The sequence below is a fragment of the Saimiri boliviensis genome, chromosome 4 (genome assembly GCF_048565385.1).
Source record: "Saimiri boliviensis isolate mSaiBol1 chromosome 4, mSaiBol1.pri, whole genome shotgun sequence".
In the NCBI taxonomy this organism is placed as follows: Eukaryota; Metazoa; Chordata; class Mammalia; order Primates; family Cebidae; genus Saimiri; species Saimiri boliviensis.
In genome coordinates this window covers 133,035,174-133,053,353 of record NC_133452.1, presented here as the reverse complement: position 1 = coordinate 133,053,353, position 18,180 = coordinate 133,035,174, and the positions used below count along the sequence as shown (strand labels likewise).

Here is an 18,180-nt window from a genome sequence, read left to right as displayed (position 1 = left end):
ACGCCCGGCCTTAAAAAAAAAAAAAATAAATTTCTTGGGCCAGGTGCGGTGGCTCACGCCTATATTCCCAGCCCTTTGGGAGGCTGAGGCGGGTGGATCACGGGGTCAAGAGATCGAGACCATCCTGGTCAACATGATGAAACCCCGTCTCCACTAAAAATACAAAAATTAGCTGGGCATGGTGGCGCACGCCTGTAATCCCAGCTACTCAGGAGGCTGAGGCAGGAGAATTGCTTGAACCCAGGAGGCGGAGGTTGCGGTGAGCCGAGATCGTGCCATTGCACTCCAGCCTGGGTAACAAGAGAGAAACTCTGTCTCAAAAATAAATAAATAAATAAATTTCTCTCGTGGTAGTCTCATGAGCTCCTCTCTCCACTCTCTGCATTTGATCCCCGGTGTATTCCAGCCTCGAGGCCAACACATGTGACTCCATCTGCCTGGGGCAGGTCAAGGAAGGGACACGAGGCGGCGCTGTCACCTCATTCTGTGGCCGCAGCGCCCTGGGCCTCGCTGATCTTGTATCCTTTCAGTGAATGCCACTCCAGACGTTTTTTTCTTGAGACAGAGTCTCGCTCAGTCCCCACGCAGGAGTGCAGTGGCACGATCTCAGCTCACTGCAATCTCCGCCTTCCGGGTTCGAGCGATTCTCCTGTGTCAGCTTCCCGAGTAGCTGGGACTATAGGCGCCTGCCACCACACCTGGCTAATTTTTTTTTTTTTTTTTTTTTTTTTTTTTTTTGAGACGGAGTTTCACTCTTGTTACTCAGGCTGGAGTGCAATGGCGCGATCTCGGCTCACCGCAACCTCCGCCTCCTGGGTTCAAGCAATTCTCCTGCCTCAATCTTCTGAGTAGCTGGGATTAAAGGTACGCGCCACCATGCCCAGCTAATATTTTGTATTTTTAGTAGATACGGGATTTCACCATGTTGACCAGGATGGTCTCGATCTCTTGACCTCGTGATCCACCCGCCTCGGCCTCCCAAAGTGCTGGGATTACAGGCTTGAGCCACCGAGCCCGGCCTCTTTTTTTTTTTTTTTGAGACGGATTCTCAATCTGTTGCCCAAGCTGGAGTGCAGTGGCGGAATCTCGGCTCAATGCAACCTCCGCCTACTGGGTTCAAGCGATTCTTCTGCCTCAGCCTCCCGAGTGGCTGGGAGTACAGGCGCCTACGATCACGTCCGGCTAATTTTGGTCTTTTTTAGTAGAGAAAAGGCTTTACCATGTTGGTCAGGCTGGTCTCGAACTCCTCACTTCAAGTGATCCGCCCACCTCAACCCCCCAAAGTGCTAGGGTTACAGGCATGAGCCACTGCGCTCAAGTGTCACTCCAAACTTCGATGGGGCCCACACTCGGGGTGTAAATTAGGATCCTCACTGAAGGGGCGGGACCATGGGAGGTATTTTCGTGGCCTCTTAGTCTTGGATTTTCTTCCGCGCGGCGGAGCCCGTTTCCATCAGAACCATCCAGAGGCGGGCGCTGCCGTCCTGGGGTGACAAAGCAGCAGGAAACGTTTTCGGGTCCTAGAATCCGTGGGCGGCCGGTGCGAGCGGCTGAGGCCCAGTTCCCTGCTTGCCAGGTTCCGAATCCACCGAGGTGCTGTTTCAAGCGAGTCGGATTCCAGATCGCTCTCCAGCCTGGACTCGGAATTCCTGCCCGCGGGCCTGCATTTTACAGCGACAGGTGTGAGTGCCCCGCAACTGGAGACCAGAAGCCGAAAGGCAGCTCCGCCCTCCGCAGCCCGCAGCGCCGTTATTCCGTTTCTGTGTCAGTAAAACTTGTCATTTTCCGTAGAGCAGGGCGGGGTGAGGGGTGACCCCACTCCTTGCAGTGAACTCCAGGCTGCAGAATTCAAAATGGTGTGGGCGCCGAGCGCAGGTCTGCCCTGGGTTATGTAAGCGACCACGCTGGGCTGTTTCTCTTTTCCGGACCCAGCAGTGGAGCCTCAAGTCTGTGAGGAGGAAGTGGCTGCCGTGCTCGTGAGTCCGGGTGTCTAAGGCAAGTGCTGAGGGAGCAAACGTAGTTGATGGGTCACAACAGAAAGGCTGGAGGTGGGCTGGAAAAGGAGCCCGTCAAGTGGGCTCACCGGGAGCCGAAGACCATCTCGGCTTTCCCTAGCCCAGAAAGGTGGGACTGGCTTTGTTTCTGCCTACCATCACCTCAAAGCGCCTTGGTAGAAACTTTATATATTATTGTTATTTATTTGTGTATTTGTTTTATTTTATTTTTTTGAGACGGAGAAAGAAGGAAAAAGAAAAAAGGAAAGAAAGAGAAAGAAAAAGAGACAGTCGAGGTTCAGAATATGTAGTAATGTTTATTGCTACAGTCCATTCAATGAACTATGGACTATAATGCAGTAATTTAAAAATAGGAGTTTGGCTGGGCCAGGTGGCTCACACCTGTAATGTCAGCACTTTGACAGGCTGAGGGGGGCAGATCTCTTGAGGTCAGGAGTTCGAAACCAGCCTGGTTTGAAACCAGAGCTCACCACCACGCCCAGCTAATTTTTTGTATGTTTAGTAGAGAGGGAGTTTCACTATATTGGCCAGGCTGCTCTCAAACTCCTGACCTCATAATCCACCTGGCTTGGCCTCCCAAAGCGCTGGGATTACAGGCGTGAGCCATGGCGCCCAGCCTCCCAAAGCACTGGGATTACAGGCGTGAGCCATCGCGCCCAGCCCAACACCTATTTTTACAGTCTACTGTAGCATATTTGCTTCCACCTCGACAGTAGACTCCTTGAGACTGGTGGCATTTTGGGAGGTGATTAGATTCAGATGAGGTTGAGACGTTGGGGCCCCCATGATGGGATTAGTGTCCTTTTAAGAAGAGGGAGAGCCTAGGCCGGGCGCAGGGGCTCACGCCTATAATCCCAGCACTTTGGGAGGCCGAGGTGGGTGGATCACGAGGTCAAGAGATCGAGACCATCCTGGTCAACATGTTGAAACCCTGTCTCTACTAAAAATACAAAAATTAGCTGGGCATGGTGGCGCAAGCCTTTAGTCCCAGCTACTCGGGAGGCTGAGGCAGGAGAATTGCTTGAACCCAGGAGGTGGAGGTTGCGGTGAGCCGAGATCCTGCCACTCCACTCCAGCGTGGGTAACAAGAGTGAAACTCCGCCAAAAAAAAAAAAAAAAAAAGAGGGAGAGCCTCTGAAACATAGGCAGAAAAAAAAAAGAAGAGGAAGAGACGAGCTCCCACTCTTTTCACCGCTCGAGGATATGGCAAGAAGGCAGCTGTCTGCCAGGCAGGAAGAGGGCCCTCACCCTGAACTGAATCCTCTGGTTTCCTAACCTCAGACTTCCAGGGCCCAGAATTGTGAGAAACAAATATCTGTTGTTTAACCAATCCATCTGTGGTGCTGTGTTATGGCAGCCCAAGCTCACTAAACAAGCATCAAAACCAAACCAGCAACTCCCCCTTTCCAGGCTCAGACCCAGTATCAAGGAATTCTGGTCACAGCATTTATTCATCCATTTAATAAATATTTAGCAAATGCTTCTCTGCCAGGCATTTTTCTAGGCCTCGTGATCATTTAATCAAAAGACACTAACACCTGCTCCCTGGTGCTTACAGTCTGAAAAACAGACAACAAAGAAAAATACAGTAACAGCAGTGGATTCTATGGATGTGTTCCAGCAATTTATTGCTGGGTAACAGATAATCTTAACATATAAAAACCAACCTTTGGATGGGCGTGGTGGCTCACGCGTGTAATCCCAACACTTTGGGAGGCTGAGATGGATGGATCACCTGAGGTCGGGAGCTCCAGACCATCCTGGTGAACACAGTGAAACCCCATCTCTACTAAAAATACAAAAAATTAGCCTGGTGTGGTGGCACATGGCTGTAATCCCAGCTATACGGGAGGCTGAGGCAGAGAATAGCTTGAACCTGGGAGGCAGAGGTTGTGGTGAGCCGAGATCACTCCATCACACTCTATCCTGGGTGACAAGAGCGAAATTCTTTCTCAAAGAAAAACCTTTATATTCTGTCTCATTCTCTGGGCTGATTGGGCTCAGTTGGGCAGCTCTTCTGTTCCATGTGACATGGGCTGGTGCTGCCATCGTCTGAAGCCCAGCTGGTGCAACGCATTCAGGGGGCCCTGCACAGGTTTGCAGTTGGCGCTGGCTGTTGGCTGGGAACTCACTGAGGCTGTGAACCAGGTGACTTGGGTTCTCATCCACCTGCTTCTCCATGTGACCTGGCTGCTTCTGGCTCCACACCTGGGGTCCAGCCAAGCCAGAACCTCAAGACATCTTATGCTGAAACCTCAGAAGTCAGGCATCATCATGTTCCTCATGTCTAGTCACCAAAGCAAGTCCCAGATCCAAAAAGAGGGGGATTAGGATCAGCTCTTGATAGGGGATGGCAGGGTCACATTGCTGAAGAGCATGTGGAATGGGAGATATTGTTGGGGCCATCTTTGGAAAAGGACTTTTATACTTAGAAAGTGATAGGTGATAAAAAGAAAAAATAATGTGAAGTTGACAACCAATGCAAAGTAATACAGGCAGCATTTTAAGTAGGGTGGTCAGGGTGGGCCTCATGAAGGGGCCATTCGAGCAGACTTCAAGAGGAGAGAAACTGAGCCATGCCGGTGTGTGTGAAGGAAGAACCCCCCAGAATCATCCATATGCACACCCATGCTCTGTACATACCCAGGGCTCTGCACTGAGGCAGACCCTAAAGCTGGAGTGGGAAGGAGGTGGACACACTTATGGGAAGACTACTTCAGAGAGTGGTGGGGACCCAGGTCTCCCCTTCTTGCTGTGGCTCTTACAAGTCCTGGAGTTGGGGTGGGGAAGGCACTGGCATGTGGAGGAAGACGAGGAGAGGAGGGGAGGCTGAAGTGCGTCCCACCCTCACTCCAGCTCTCTGCTCTCTCTTCTTTTTTTTTTTTTTTTTTTTTTTTTTTTTTTGGGACGGAGTTTCGCTCTTGTTACCCAGGCTGGAGTGCAATGGCGCGATCTCGGCTCACCGCAACCTCCGCCTCCTGGGTTCAGGCAATTCTCCTGCCTCAGCCTCCTGAGTAGCTGGGATTACAGGCACGCGCCACCATGCCCAGCTCATTTTTTGTATTTTTAGTAGAGACGGGGTTTCACCATTTGACCAAGATGGTCTCGGTCTCTTGACCTCGTGATCCACCCGCCTCAGCCTCCCAAAGTGCTGGGATTACAGGCTTGAGCCACCGCGCCCGGCCTCTGCTCTCTCTTCTATATCGAGTGCCTCCCTCCCCAGGACTTGTGGTGCCTGACAAGGAGGACCCTGAGGGCAACCACACCAGAAGCATCTGGCTTCTCATCTGGCAACCTCACACTGACCTGGCTGCAGGAAGAGAAGAAGCTGACCCTGGACTCAAGACCCAAAGGGACCAGACTCAGGGAGATGAGACATACCAAGTCTGAGCAGCTGCGGGTGTCCTTCCAGAGAGGAGCTGAGATACACCTGCCTGGAGGGGCTTCTGGCCCTGGAGGGGCTCCTTGGTGTGACTGGGTGAGGTATTTTCAGAGGACCAGGGTTGCGGATGGGGGTATCTCATCCAGACCCTGCCCCCCTGTCTGGCGCAGCACCCAACGCCGCCTCCCTCCTCCCTCCTCAGTGGAGATGTTGGGGATGTCCACAGTCACCCTCTGAGCACTCACACATCACTCCTTATTTGGAAGTTTTTCTCGCTGTAACCTCCTTCCTTCCTTCTGCACCTTCTGCCTCAGCCCCAGGCTCTGGCCTCTCTCTCTCCTCTTCTACCCTCTAGTGGGTAATGACTCACTTCCCACTGAGGAGCGAGCTCTAGATGACAGTCTGGACTCTTAGCGAGGTTAGGAGAAGGAAAAGGCTTATGGGCCAGGGCATGGGAGGGAGAATGGGCACAGCTAGAGCACAAGTGGAAGGGTTGGGGGAGGCGATAAAGACAGATGTTTCCATATCATTCTTCCTTCGTGGTCCTAGGGAGCTGTCCTTCCCCCAGGCCCAGGAAAGTGAAAAGAGAAGCAGGAACAGTGAAATACTCCATAGGAAAGAAAAATATAAGTGATCCCTCCTGCTGTCTCTCTCTCTCTCTCTTTTTTTTTTTTGCCTCTTTTGGCAAATTTTGTAAGTGAAATTTGTTACGAAGACATGAAAATCTTATTATAAGAAAGTCCCTAAATATGTGAGAATAAAATTATCAATGTCTCAGCGCTGCAGACTGAAAAAGCAGAAGCTTTACAGAATAAAATCATGCTTGCAAAACTCCTCTAAGGGATGTCAAAGGCTGCACTGAGTAAGCTCTAAAGTAGTGCTGAAATGACATTTATTTGCCTGTGTGAGTTCAAGCAGGTGTTGGAATTGAGGTAGGTTGGGTAATGAGGGAAGTAACCATGTTCTCGGGACATAGTGATGGTGATGACCATAAAATTAACACAATAAGCTCCAGCATTCGCCTCATAGTCCGGCTCATTCGAGTAAAGCTATCTCCAGTAGGGAATTTACCATTCAAAGAACATACGCATTTTGATTTCACCTGTGCTCAGTCTGACCCTTTGCTCATCACAGTAGTGAGAAACACACCCCCAGGTGGAGATTTAAGATGCTAATGAGACATGAGATATGTGTGTAGGGCACGTTGGGAGCCAGATGTAGGGCTGAGTGCCCCACAGGGTCGAGGGGTGAGCCTTATGCTGTGCTGAGGCGCAGGATCTGAGAAATAAAGAGACAGGACACAGAAGTGCAAAGAAAATGCAGCTGGGCTCGGGGGGCCACGCCACCTGTAAGCGGAGTCAGGCGAGGCTGGCGAGCCCCAGATGTCCAGAAGCATGAGTATTTATTGTGTATAGGTTAGGGGGTAGGGCAGTGAGTGAAATCATCGTTAAGGATAGTGATAGGGTTGTGAGCAATAAAACATAGGGTCCACCCCCATTAGGTCACCTAGGCCAGGAGGTGGACAGCACGCAGCAAGGGGCCTGTTCCCACGAAGGCAAGGGCCATGTGCAGTAAGGGGTCCACCCCCATTAGGTCACCGAGGCTTGAAGGTGGGCCGTGAGAAGTGAAGAGGGTGCAGTGTGCGATACTTCTATCTATGGGAAACTACTTCTAAGAAGATTTATGGGAGGATGCTTTAAGTCACATAGCAGTGACAGAGCTCTCAAGGTTACCGCCACTTTCTGGCAGCTTCCAATGGATTCTATGGGAAGATGCTTTTCAAGCGGCACAGTAGCAAGAGCTGATAAAATTCACAGTCACCAAGGTGGATGGCCATTCTGAGGGCAGCCTTCCACAAGAACTGGAGCAGGGTCCTACAACTCCTTTGTGAAGAGGAGTGGCTCTCGCTCCAAGCCTGCCATACAGCAGGTATCTTTACAATACTGAACGCTGCCGCCTGGGCCATGGATTCTTGTCTTGGTATAACTGCTTTCCCTTAAATCATGCTTTGCACTGTGTCTGCTCTAGACATTCCTCCGAATATGAACTAATTTATAATTATAGGTATATATGTAGGGAAATATTCTTTTTTTATTTATTTTTTATTTTTTTATTATTATTTTTTATTTTTTATTTTTATTTTTATTTTTGAGACGGAGTCTCGCTCTTGTTACCCAGGCTGGAGTGCAACGGCGCGATCTCGGCTCACCGCAACCTCCGCCTCCTGGGTTCAGGCAATTCTCCAGCCTCAGCCTCCTGAGTAGCTGGGATTATAGGCATGCACCACCATGCCCAGCTATTTTTTTGTATTTTTAGTAGAGACGGGGTTTCACCATGTTGACCAGGTTGGTCTCGATCTCTTGACCTCGTGATCCACCTGCCTCGGCCTCCCAAAGTGCTGGGATTACAGGCTTGAGCCACCGCGCCCGGCGGGAAATATTCTTTAGGCACTCATACTATCAACTATTAATGATTATATATAGATGATTATATAAAGGGAGGCTTCAAGCCCTATTTCTATAAACTAATACATGATTATGTAAAGGATATACAGAAGGAAATAGCTGAGTAGTAACACTTTAAAGTGAGATATTCCTCAAGCCCTAATTGTGCCAGGGCTCTGCTTAGTTCTCATTCCTCGGTGCCTATATGGGGGGTTACCCACAATGTGAACAAGCATGTACAGCTACTGCACATGTGCATGCTGAGGACCACCCAGAACATGCTTTCTAGTAACTCCTCTTCCCACCCACCTCCTATGAATAATCATGTTAGACTCCCGTAAAGGGAGTTTCTCCAGCAGTAATCAATGCTGACTCATCCTTAGGAACAGCCTGCCTTGAATCCTCTCCCTCTCAGGGCGTACAGTCTATTTTGGACTTAACTTTCAAAATATTATTTTTCCGCTGGGCGCGGTGGCTCACGCCTGTAATCCCAGCACTTTGGGAGGCCGAGGCGGGTGGATCACGAGGTCAAGAGATCGAGACCATCTTGGTCAACATGGTGAAACCCGGTCTCTACTAAAAATACAAAAAATTAGCTGGGCATGGTGGCGCATGCCTGTAATCCCAGCTACTCAGGAAGCTGAGGCAGGAGAATTGCCTGAACCCAGGAGGGGAGGTTGCGGTGAGCCGAGATCGCGCCATTGCACTACAGCCTGGGTAACAAGAGCGAAACTCCGTCTCAAAAAAAAAAAAAAATTTTTTTTTCTTTGTAGTAAATTGTTTTGTACTTGATCTCCTTTGCTGCATGTCTCTTGTTTAAATTCTTTCAAATGAAGAAGTCAAGAACCAAGGTATTACAACAGCCGTCAACATTTCCGGTGCCATGACTCAGATAGAGGTTTGTCTGCTTCATGGTTTCAGTTTCCTTTCACTCGTGGTGAGTACTATGGCAGCCCCAGACTATTTGATTGACTATCATTGCTTTCCCAAGATCTATTCTGTTAAGGTTTTGGGGGAGGACCTTTTAAATCACACACATTCTTTTTCTTTTTCTTTTTTTTTTTTGAGACAAAATCTTGCTCTTGTCCCCCATGCTGGAGTGTAATGGCCTAATCTCGGCTCACTGCAACCTCTGCCTCTAGGGTTCAAGCGATTCTCCTGCTTCAGCCTCCTAAGTAGCTGGGATTACAGGGGCGTGCCACGCTTGGCCAATTTTTGTATTTTTAGTAGAGATGGGGTTTCTTTCTTTCTTTTTTTTTTTGAGACGGAGTTTCGCTCTTGTTACACAGGATGGAGTGCAATGGCGCGATCTCGGCTCACTGCAACCTCCGCCTCCTGGGTTCAGGCAATTCTCCTGCCTCAGCCTCCTGAGTAGCTGGGATTACAGGCACGCACCACTATGCCCAGCTAATGTTTTGTATTTTTAGTAGAGACGGGGTTTCACCATGTTGACCAGGATGGTCTCGATCTCTTGACCTCGTGATCCACCCGCCTCGGCCTCCCAAAGTGCTGGGATTACAGGCTTGAGCCACCATGCCCGGCCTCTTTTTTTTTTTTATTGATTAAATTTAAATTCATTCTCTTGAGTCTCAGAGATGGGGTTTCACCATGTTGGCCAGGCTGGTCTTGAACTCCTGATCTCAGGTGATCGGCCTGCCACAGCCTCTCAAAGTGCTGGAATTACAGGCCTGAGCCACCGCACCAGCAAATCACTCACATTCTTTGAGCAACTAATTGTGATTGCTTTCCATTTGGCTGCTGCTTTTGCAATGGTAACAATGACCGTATTTGGATGGAATGCCCTGATTATTCAGCCTCTGGACTCTTTTGCTGCTTCTGTTTCACCTTTTGTTTAGCTGTTCCTCCCAGGACTGCATCTGGTCTGTACTTACTGGCTATTGTAACTTGTTTGTTAATCAAGTAATCTCTTCAAATATTTTTGCTCATCTTGAGGGGCACTTTAGATCTACTTTTGCCAACAGTGCCCCATCCTTCCAGGCTCTGTGTGTTCTGAGACTCCTTCAGGAGATGTTTCAAGAGGGCATCCATGTTGAGTGCAGGATGTGTGGCCATGTGGATGTGTAGTTGCGAGGACAGCAACCAGGCATTCCAAGCATGATGATCGGGCATTAAAAATGGCAAGTCAGGGCTGGGTGTGGTGGCTCATGCCTGTAATCCCAGCACTTTGGGAGGCTGAGGTGGGCGGATCACAAGATCAGGAGTTTGAGACCAGCCTGGCCAACTTGGTGAGACCCCATATCTACTAAAAATACAAAAATTAGCCAGGCATGGTGGCAGGCACCTGTAGTCCCAGCTCCTCGGGAGACTGAGGTAGGAGAATAGCTTGAGTCTGGGAGGTGGAGGTTGCAGTGAGCTGAGATTGTTCCACTGCACTCCAGCCTGGGACAGAACCAGGCTCCATCTAAAAAAAAAAAAAAGGCAAATCGGTGAAATAAGGAAGGGCTTGTTGGTGAGATGTCCAGGCCTCCCTGCTGGCAGCAGGTGCCACTTCAGCTCAGCCTGGAGATGTCCAGCACCAGTGAGACCTAGAATGGTGCATGACAAATGCCCATGACCTCCTAGGGTCTCAGTTTCATGGGAATTCAAGGGAACACCCTGGACTCCATCGTTGTCCAGCCGAGCCCATGGGGATGCCTATGACCTCCTGGATTTTGGTACATGTTTCTGTCATTGCAGGATTCTCTCGGCACCTAAGGATCCCCCTCCTCTGCTCTCACTGAAACACCTGGAGCATATATACTAAAATTTGGAATATTTTAAAACTGTATAAAAGATAAGAAACAATGGCCAAAGAATAAAACTCTTGATACTATCCTCACTACTTTAAGGATGAAGGTTTTCTTTTCCATCACCGAGTCTCTCCCTTTCCTCTTGTTCTTCCACTTAAAAATCTCCAGAACAATTCTCCTCACCCACTGTGACTTTGCTCCCTTCGGCTGATTTCTCAGTTCATCCTAATGTCCTGATGGGTGACAAGCAGAGGTGAGAGGACTTCAAAGTCCACACCAAGTAGATCTGAGTCACTGTGGCCCTCCCTGACAGGAGGCTTGTGAGGGGGCAGGGCTTCAGTCCAGGCCATGCACCTTCTGGAAATCCTCATTTGCAATGTCTGGAGATTTTAATTTTCCTTACTAGTGACAATCATCTTGTTATGTTTGCACTTCGTGGCTTTTCACCTCCTTTGAATTCTGTCCTTTCATGAAAATTTATTTTGCTTTTTGATCTCTCATACACTTTCATTTGCTTTCTTTTTATCTCTAACCCTTAGGGCTGATAAAAATGTTCTAAAGTTTCTTTCTTTCTTTTTTTTTTTTCATCTCTCCTCCCTCCCAAGTTTCTTTCTGCTGTGTATGTCAGGGCTCCTCTGCCTTTTGTGAGAGCAAAGAGAATTTTGTCTTTACTCTAATTTTTTTTTTTTTTTGAGGTGGAGTCTCTCTATTGCCCAGGCTGGAGTACAGTGGCGTGATCTTGGCTCACTGCAACCTCCACTTCCCTGGTTCAAGCAATTCCCCTGCCTCAGCCTCCTGAATAGCTGGGATTACAGGTGTATGCCACCACGCCCAGGTAATGTTTCTGCATTTTTAGTAGAGACAGGGTTTTACTATGTTGGTCAGACTGGTCTCAAACTCCTGACCTCAGGCAATCTGCCTGCCTCAGCCTCCCAAAGTGCTGGGATTACAGGAATGAGCCACCGTGCCTGGCTCTGGAAGAAAACTTTAATTGCCGGGTGAAACATTTCTACCAAATTCCCTTTATGAGACCTAGAAAGCCTAATGCACATAGCTACTTACATCTCCTACGCTGTTACTTTAAGGCCAAAATTAAAACATATAAGGTTGGCCATTATTAACCTGAAAAAAAAAGATAAATAAATGTTCCATAATTGGGTCTTTTCAATACTGCATGGTCCCAAACAATTCTGTTTTGGAATTAGAGGGTTTTTTTTTTTTTTTGACAAAGTCTTGCTCTGTGGCCAGGCTGCAGCATAGTGGCACAGTCTCGGCTCACTGCAACCTCCACCTTCTGGGTTCAAGTGATTCTTCTGCCTTAGCCTCCTGAGTAGCTGGGACTACAGGCATGTGCCAAATGCCCAGCTAATTTTTGTATTTTTAGTAGAGACGAGGTTTCATCATGTTGGCCAGGATGGTCTTGATCTCTTGACCTTGTGATCCACCCACCTTGGCCTCCCAAAGTGCTGGGATTACAGGCGTTGAGCCACCACACCTGGCCGTTTTTTTTTTTTTTTTTTTTTTTTTAAATAAAAAGAAAGGAGGATGATTAGGGATTTCCCCAGGGCCCAGGGGAACCTGACATTATTTCACCTACTAACCAGACAGCTCTATACTAAGACAAGTCTCGTAAAGACCAATACCAAATTTATTATGCCCATGTTATTCAAAAGAATTTGGGGAAATCTAACATCACTCATGACTTTATAATAAGAAATATACCAGTCGGATGTAGTGACTCACACCTGTAATCCCAGCACTTTGAGGGGACTGAGGTAGGTGGAACACTTGGGATCAGGAGTTCGAGACCAGCCTGACCAACATGGTGCAACCCCGTCTCTACTAAAAACACAAAAATTAGTCGACTGTGGGGGCACATGCCTGTAATCCCAGCTACTTGGGAGGCTGAGGCAGGAAAATTGCTTGAGTCCAGAAGATGGAGGTTGCAGTGAGCCAAGATTGCACCATTGCACTGCAGCCTGGGCAGGAAGAGCAAACCTCCATCTCAAAAAAAAAAAAAAAAAAAAAAAATTGATAATTTTGCCTGTCATGTTCAGGGTCACCTAAGGCTCCATTGCTGTGATTGGGACTGATTGCCCCATAGGAGCTGTTGTTTGCCTTGGGTCTCTTTAGCCTTTAGCCAGGAACAATAAGGAATTAGGAGTCCCTCCTCCCTTTGAGTTGGGGACCATGTTGGTCAGGCTGGTCTCGAACTCCCAACCTCAGATGATCTGCCCGCCTTGGCCTCCTAAAGGGCTGGGATTACAGGTGTGAGCCACTGTGCCCAGTCTCTTACCTTACCTTTTACCCAGAGTGATTCCCTTCTGCCTTTATAGCAATCACACCAGTTTCGCTCCTTTTATAGAAAAACTCCAAGAGAGTCGGTATACTAAACCTTTCTCACAGAATGATTTATACACCTCATGATAGAACCCTAAAAGGGGAACCTTATTTCTTTTTTTTCTTTTTTTTTTTTTTTTTTTTTGAGACGGAGTTTCGCTCTTGTTACCCAGGCTGGAGTGCAATGGCGCGATCTCGGCTCACCGCAACCTCCGCCTCCTGGGTTCAGGCAATTCTCCTGCCTCAGCCTCCCGAGTAGCTGGGATTACAGGCACACGCCACCATGACCAGCTGATTTTTTTTTATTTTTAGTAGAGACGGGGTTTCACCATGTCGACCAGGATGGTCTCGAACTCTCGACCTCGTGATCCACCCGCCTCGGCCTCCCAAAGTGCTGGGATTACAGGCTTGAGCCACCGCGCCTGGCGGGGAACCTTATTTCAAAAAACTTATTAACATCACTCAACTCCACCATCCTCTAATTAGTCTAGTGACCACCGAATTTCCATTACTTTTACCACCTCAATGCAAAATACTTGTGCAGCACAAATTTCACCATCACATAGAATTTGTTTGTGTTTGTGGATCTTCAGCACATCTCAACACCCTCCATCATGGAAGGGACGATGTCCCATCGCTTACATTTCCCCTTATCTACCTTTTGCATTGGCAAATCTCTCCCTTCCCCATGTACTAACATCACAAGATCCACCTCCAAATCAGATTCCTTGTTCCCTTGGGATTAGTGCTATCCTCTCTATCGGGACTAGCAGAGCCAGCCACAGAAACAGAGCCTTGGGAATAGAGCATGAACTGTCTCAGGAGCCCACAGTGGCCCTCTGACAAACAGCAGAGAGCCTTGCTAGACTTCAGCGACAGCTGGACTTCCTGGCAGCTGTAGTCCTACAAAACCCAAGAGCCTTAGATCTCACAGCCAGACAACGAGGAACATGTTTTTTTTTTTTTTTTTTTTTTTTTTTTTTTTTTTTGAGACGGAGTTTCGCTCTTGTTACCCAGCCTGGAGTGCAATGGCAAGATCTCGGCTCACCGCAACCTCCGCCTCCTGGGTTCAGGCAATTCTCCTGTCTCAGCCTCCTGAGTAGCTGGGATTACAGGCATGCACCACCATGCCCAGCTAATTTTTTGTATTTTTAGTAGAGATGGGGTTTCACCTTGTTGACCAAGGTTGGTCTCGATCTCTTGACCTTGTGATCCACCCGCCTCGGCCTCCCAAAGTGCTGGGATTACAGGCTTGAGCCACCGCGCCCGGCAGAACATGTTTGTATATAAAAGAAGAATGTGGTTTTTGCATCATTCAAATTACAAATACAAATTAATAGTATTCAAATAAAAATTAATAGTGTTTTCTTTTTTTGTTTTTTGAAATGGAGTTTTGCTTTTGTTGCCCAGGCTAGGGTGCAGTGGTGCAATCTTGGCTCACTGCCACCTCTGCCTTCCAGGTTCAAGCGATTCTCCTGCCTCAGCCTCCCTAGTAGCTGGGATTACAGGTGCCCACCACCACACCTGGCTAAGATTTTTATATTTTTAGTAGAGATGGAGTTTCACCGTGTTGGCCAGGCTGGTCTCGAACTCCTGACCTCAGGTGATTCACCAGCCTTGGCCTCCCAAAGTGCTGAGATCAAAGGCATGAGCCACTGTGCCTGGCCAATAGTATTTTCTTGAAACAAGAAAGTGATTACCCAGGCAGACAAAATTGAATATTTAGGAGCTTCCATGGGAACTTGGAAGCAATGGTTATTTTCTCTCTTGCTCCCTTTAACAATGCCAGTCATTACCATATGTTTAGCTCTAACTTTTGGTCCAACTTTGTTTAAAATGCTGATTTCCCAGCCTGGCCAACATGGCCAAACCCGATCTCTACTAAAAATACAAAAAATTAGCTGGGTGTGGTGGTGGGTGACTGTCATGCCAGCTACTTGGGAGGCTGAGGTAGGAGAATTGCTTGAACCCAGGAGGTAGAGTTTGCAGTGAGCTGAAATCACACCACTGCACTCCAGCCTTGGTGACAGAGTGAGACTCTGTCTCAAAAAAAAAAAAAAAAATTGCTGATTTCTTGCTTTGTCACCTATAGCAAATCCAGATTCATGTGATGGTTTTGCAAAGCTTCCAACCTTTGGCTGCTAATGAGCTATCTCACATCTTGCCCACGAGTCCCCTGAATGACATGGCTTCCACACTGTTAGACAAGGCAGGAAAAGACTTCAGGGCCCAGGTTAGGCAAGGACAATGCAGCAGGAAGCAGGAAGCAGCTCTGGGAGAAATGACCTAGCCTCTCATCCTCCCGGATGATTATGGCTCCTAAGATCTTTTAGCGGGTATTGAGACAGGATGGGGAGTCAAGGAAGCAACTATGTCCTTGGGATACAGCAACAGTGACAACCATGCAGTCAATACAAGCTCCAGCATTCACAATGTAGACCAGCTCATACAAGCAAAGCTATCTCCAGTAGGGAATTTACTGTGTAGAGAGCATGCACGTTTTGATTTCACCTGTCCTCTGACCTTTTGCTCTTTACAATAGTAAGAAACACATCCCTGGATTGAGATTTAAGATGGTTATGAGACATAAGCTGCATGAACAAGCACATATAGCTACTGTACATGTGCACCCAGAGGACCACTCAGAACATGCTTGCTAGTAATACCTCTTTCCACCTTTTTTTTTTGAGACGGTGTCTCACTCTGTTGCCAGGCTGGAGTGCAGTGGCATGATCTCGGCTCACTGCAACCTCTGCCTCCCGGGTTCAAGCAATTATCCGGCCTCAGCCTCCCAAGCAGCTGTAACTACAGGTGTGCGCCACCACGCCCAGCTAATTTTTGTATTTTTAGTAGAGATGGGGGTTTCAGCATATAGCCAGGCTGGTTTTGAACTCCTGACCTCATAATCCACCTGCCTCGGCCTCCCAAAGTGCTGGGATTTTAGGTGTGAGCCACTGTGCCCGGCCTGAACCAGTAAATTAGTAACATTTCAAAACCAAAAGTATAATCCTATATGGTTTCACTAATGAATTCTACCAAACATTTAAAGAAAAAGATATCAATTTTCTAGAAGATATACAGAGGGGAAATATTTTCTAACTCATTTCATGAGGCCAGCATTATCCTGATTCCCAAAGACTTTATGAGAAAAGAAAACCGCAGACATGTGTCTTTCAAGAGCATGAAAAATCCTCAACAACATATGAGCAAACAATACCTACAATATATAAAAACAACTATACACCCTAGGTATGCAAAGTTGGGTCAGCATTGGAAACTCAGTTAATGTCATCCCTTACATCAACAGACTAGAGAAGAAAAATCACATGATCACATCAATAGATGCAGAAACTAAAGTCAGGACAAGGCAGTGATGACCTTCTCACCACTGCTTTCCAACATCATACTGGAAGTCCTAGCTAATGCAATAAGATAAGAAAATAAAATAAAAGATACACATAATGGGAAAGAAGAAATAAAACTGTCTTTGTTCACAGATGACATAATTTTCTATGTAGAAAAAGGAAAATCCACAAAAAATCTCCTGGAACTAACAAGCAATTATAGCAAGATTGCAGGATAGAAAATTATATGTAAAAGCCAATCACTGTCCTATGCACTGGCAATGAACACGTAGAATTTGAAATTTAAAACACAGTACAATGTATATTAGTACCCTTCTAAAATAAAATAAATAAATTAAAAATAAATAAATAAATAAATGGAGAGATATGCTAGATTTAAGAACAGGAAGACTCAATATTGTTAATATGTCAGTTCTTCCCAACCAGATCTATAGAATCAATGCAATCCCAATTGAAACCCCAGGATGCTATTTTGTGTATATTCAAAGCTGATTTAAAAGTATATATGGAAAGACTGGGTGCAGTGGCTTATGCCTATAATCCCAGCACTTTGAGAGGCCAAGGCAGGTGGATCATCTGAGGTCAGGAGTTCAAAACCAGCCTGGTCAACATGGTAAAACCCCATTTCTACTAAAAATACAAAAATCAGCCAGGTGTGGTGGCAGATGCCTGTAAGCCCAGCTACTTAGGAGGCTGAGGAAGGAGAATCAATTGAACTTGGGAGGCAGAAGTTGCAGTGAGCCTAGATTGTACCATTGCACTCCAGTGTGGACAACAGGAGTGAAACTCTGTCTCAAAAAAAAAAAAAAAAGGCTTCCACGGGAAGCCTACATGCTGCTGCTTATGCTGCTGCCATGTCTCTAGTGATCCCTGAAAAGTTCCAGCACATTTTGTGAGTATTCAACACCTACATCAATGGGCAGTGGAAAATAGCCTTTGCCATCAGTGCCATTCAGGGTGTGGGCTGAAGATACACTCATGTGGTGTTGAGGAGAGCAAACATTGACCTCATCAAGAGGGCAGGAGAACTCACTGAGGATGAGGTGAAACGTGTGATCACCATTATGCAGAATCCACGCCAGTACAAAATCCCAGACTAGTTCTGGGATGAACAGAGAGAAGGATGTAAAAAATGGAAAATATAACCAGGTCCTAGCCAATGGTCTGGACAACAAGCTCCATGAAGACCTGGAGCTACTGAAGAAGATTTGGGCCCATAGGGGACTCTGTGTCCAAGGCCAGCACACCAAGACCACTGGCTGCCATGGCCCCACCATGGGTGTGTCCAAGAAGAAATAAGTCTATAGACTTTGTCTGTTAATAGATAGTTTATATACAAAAAAAAAAAAAAAGTTTATGTGGAGAGGCAAAAGACCTAGTCAGAACGGTATAGAAGAAAAACAAAGTCAAAGTACTGCCACACTTGACTTCAAGACTTTCTATAAAGTTGCAGTAATCCAGACAGATAATTGGTATAGTCATTTTTGGAAGAAGTATAAAAGTTCCTTAAAAAATTAAAATATAGAACTACCATATGATCCAGCAATCCTACCACTGAATATATATCCAAAGGGCATAAAATCTGTGCATTGCAGAGATATCTGCACTTCCATGTTCATTGCAGCATTCTTCTTTCTTCTTTCTTTAGAGATGGCGTGTCACTACATTGCCCAGGTTGGCCTCAAAATCCTGGCCTTAAGTGATCTTCCTGCCTCAGCCTCCTGAGTAGCTGGGTTACATGTGTGAGCAACCATACCTGGCTGCAGTGCTATTCTCAATAGCTGAGATACAGAATCAACCTAAGTATCCATTGATGAATGAATGGATAAAGAAAATGTGGTATATATACAAAATGGGATACTATTCAGTCAACAACATGAATGA

The 18,180-nt window shown here is 47.0% G+C and overlaps 1 pseudogene; it reads left to right on the top strand.

The window, feature by feature from the left end:
* The first annotated feature begins 17,150 nt into the window (after positions 1–17,150).
* On the top strand, positions 17,151–17,595 carry LOC101040355 (small ribosomal subunit protein uS13-like; annotated as a pseudogene).
* The last annotated feature ends 585 nt before the right edge of the window (positions 17,596–18,180 follow it).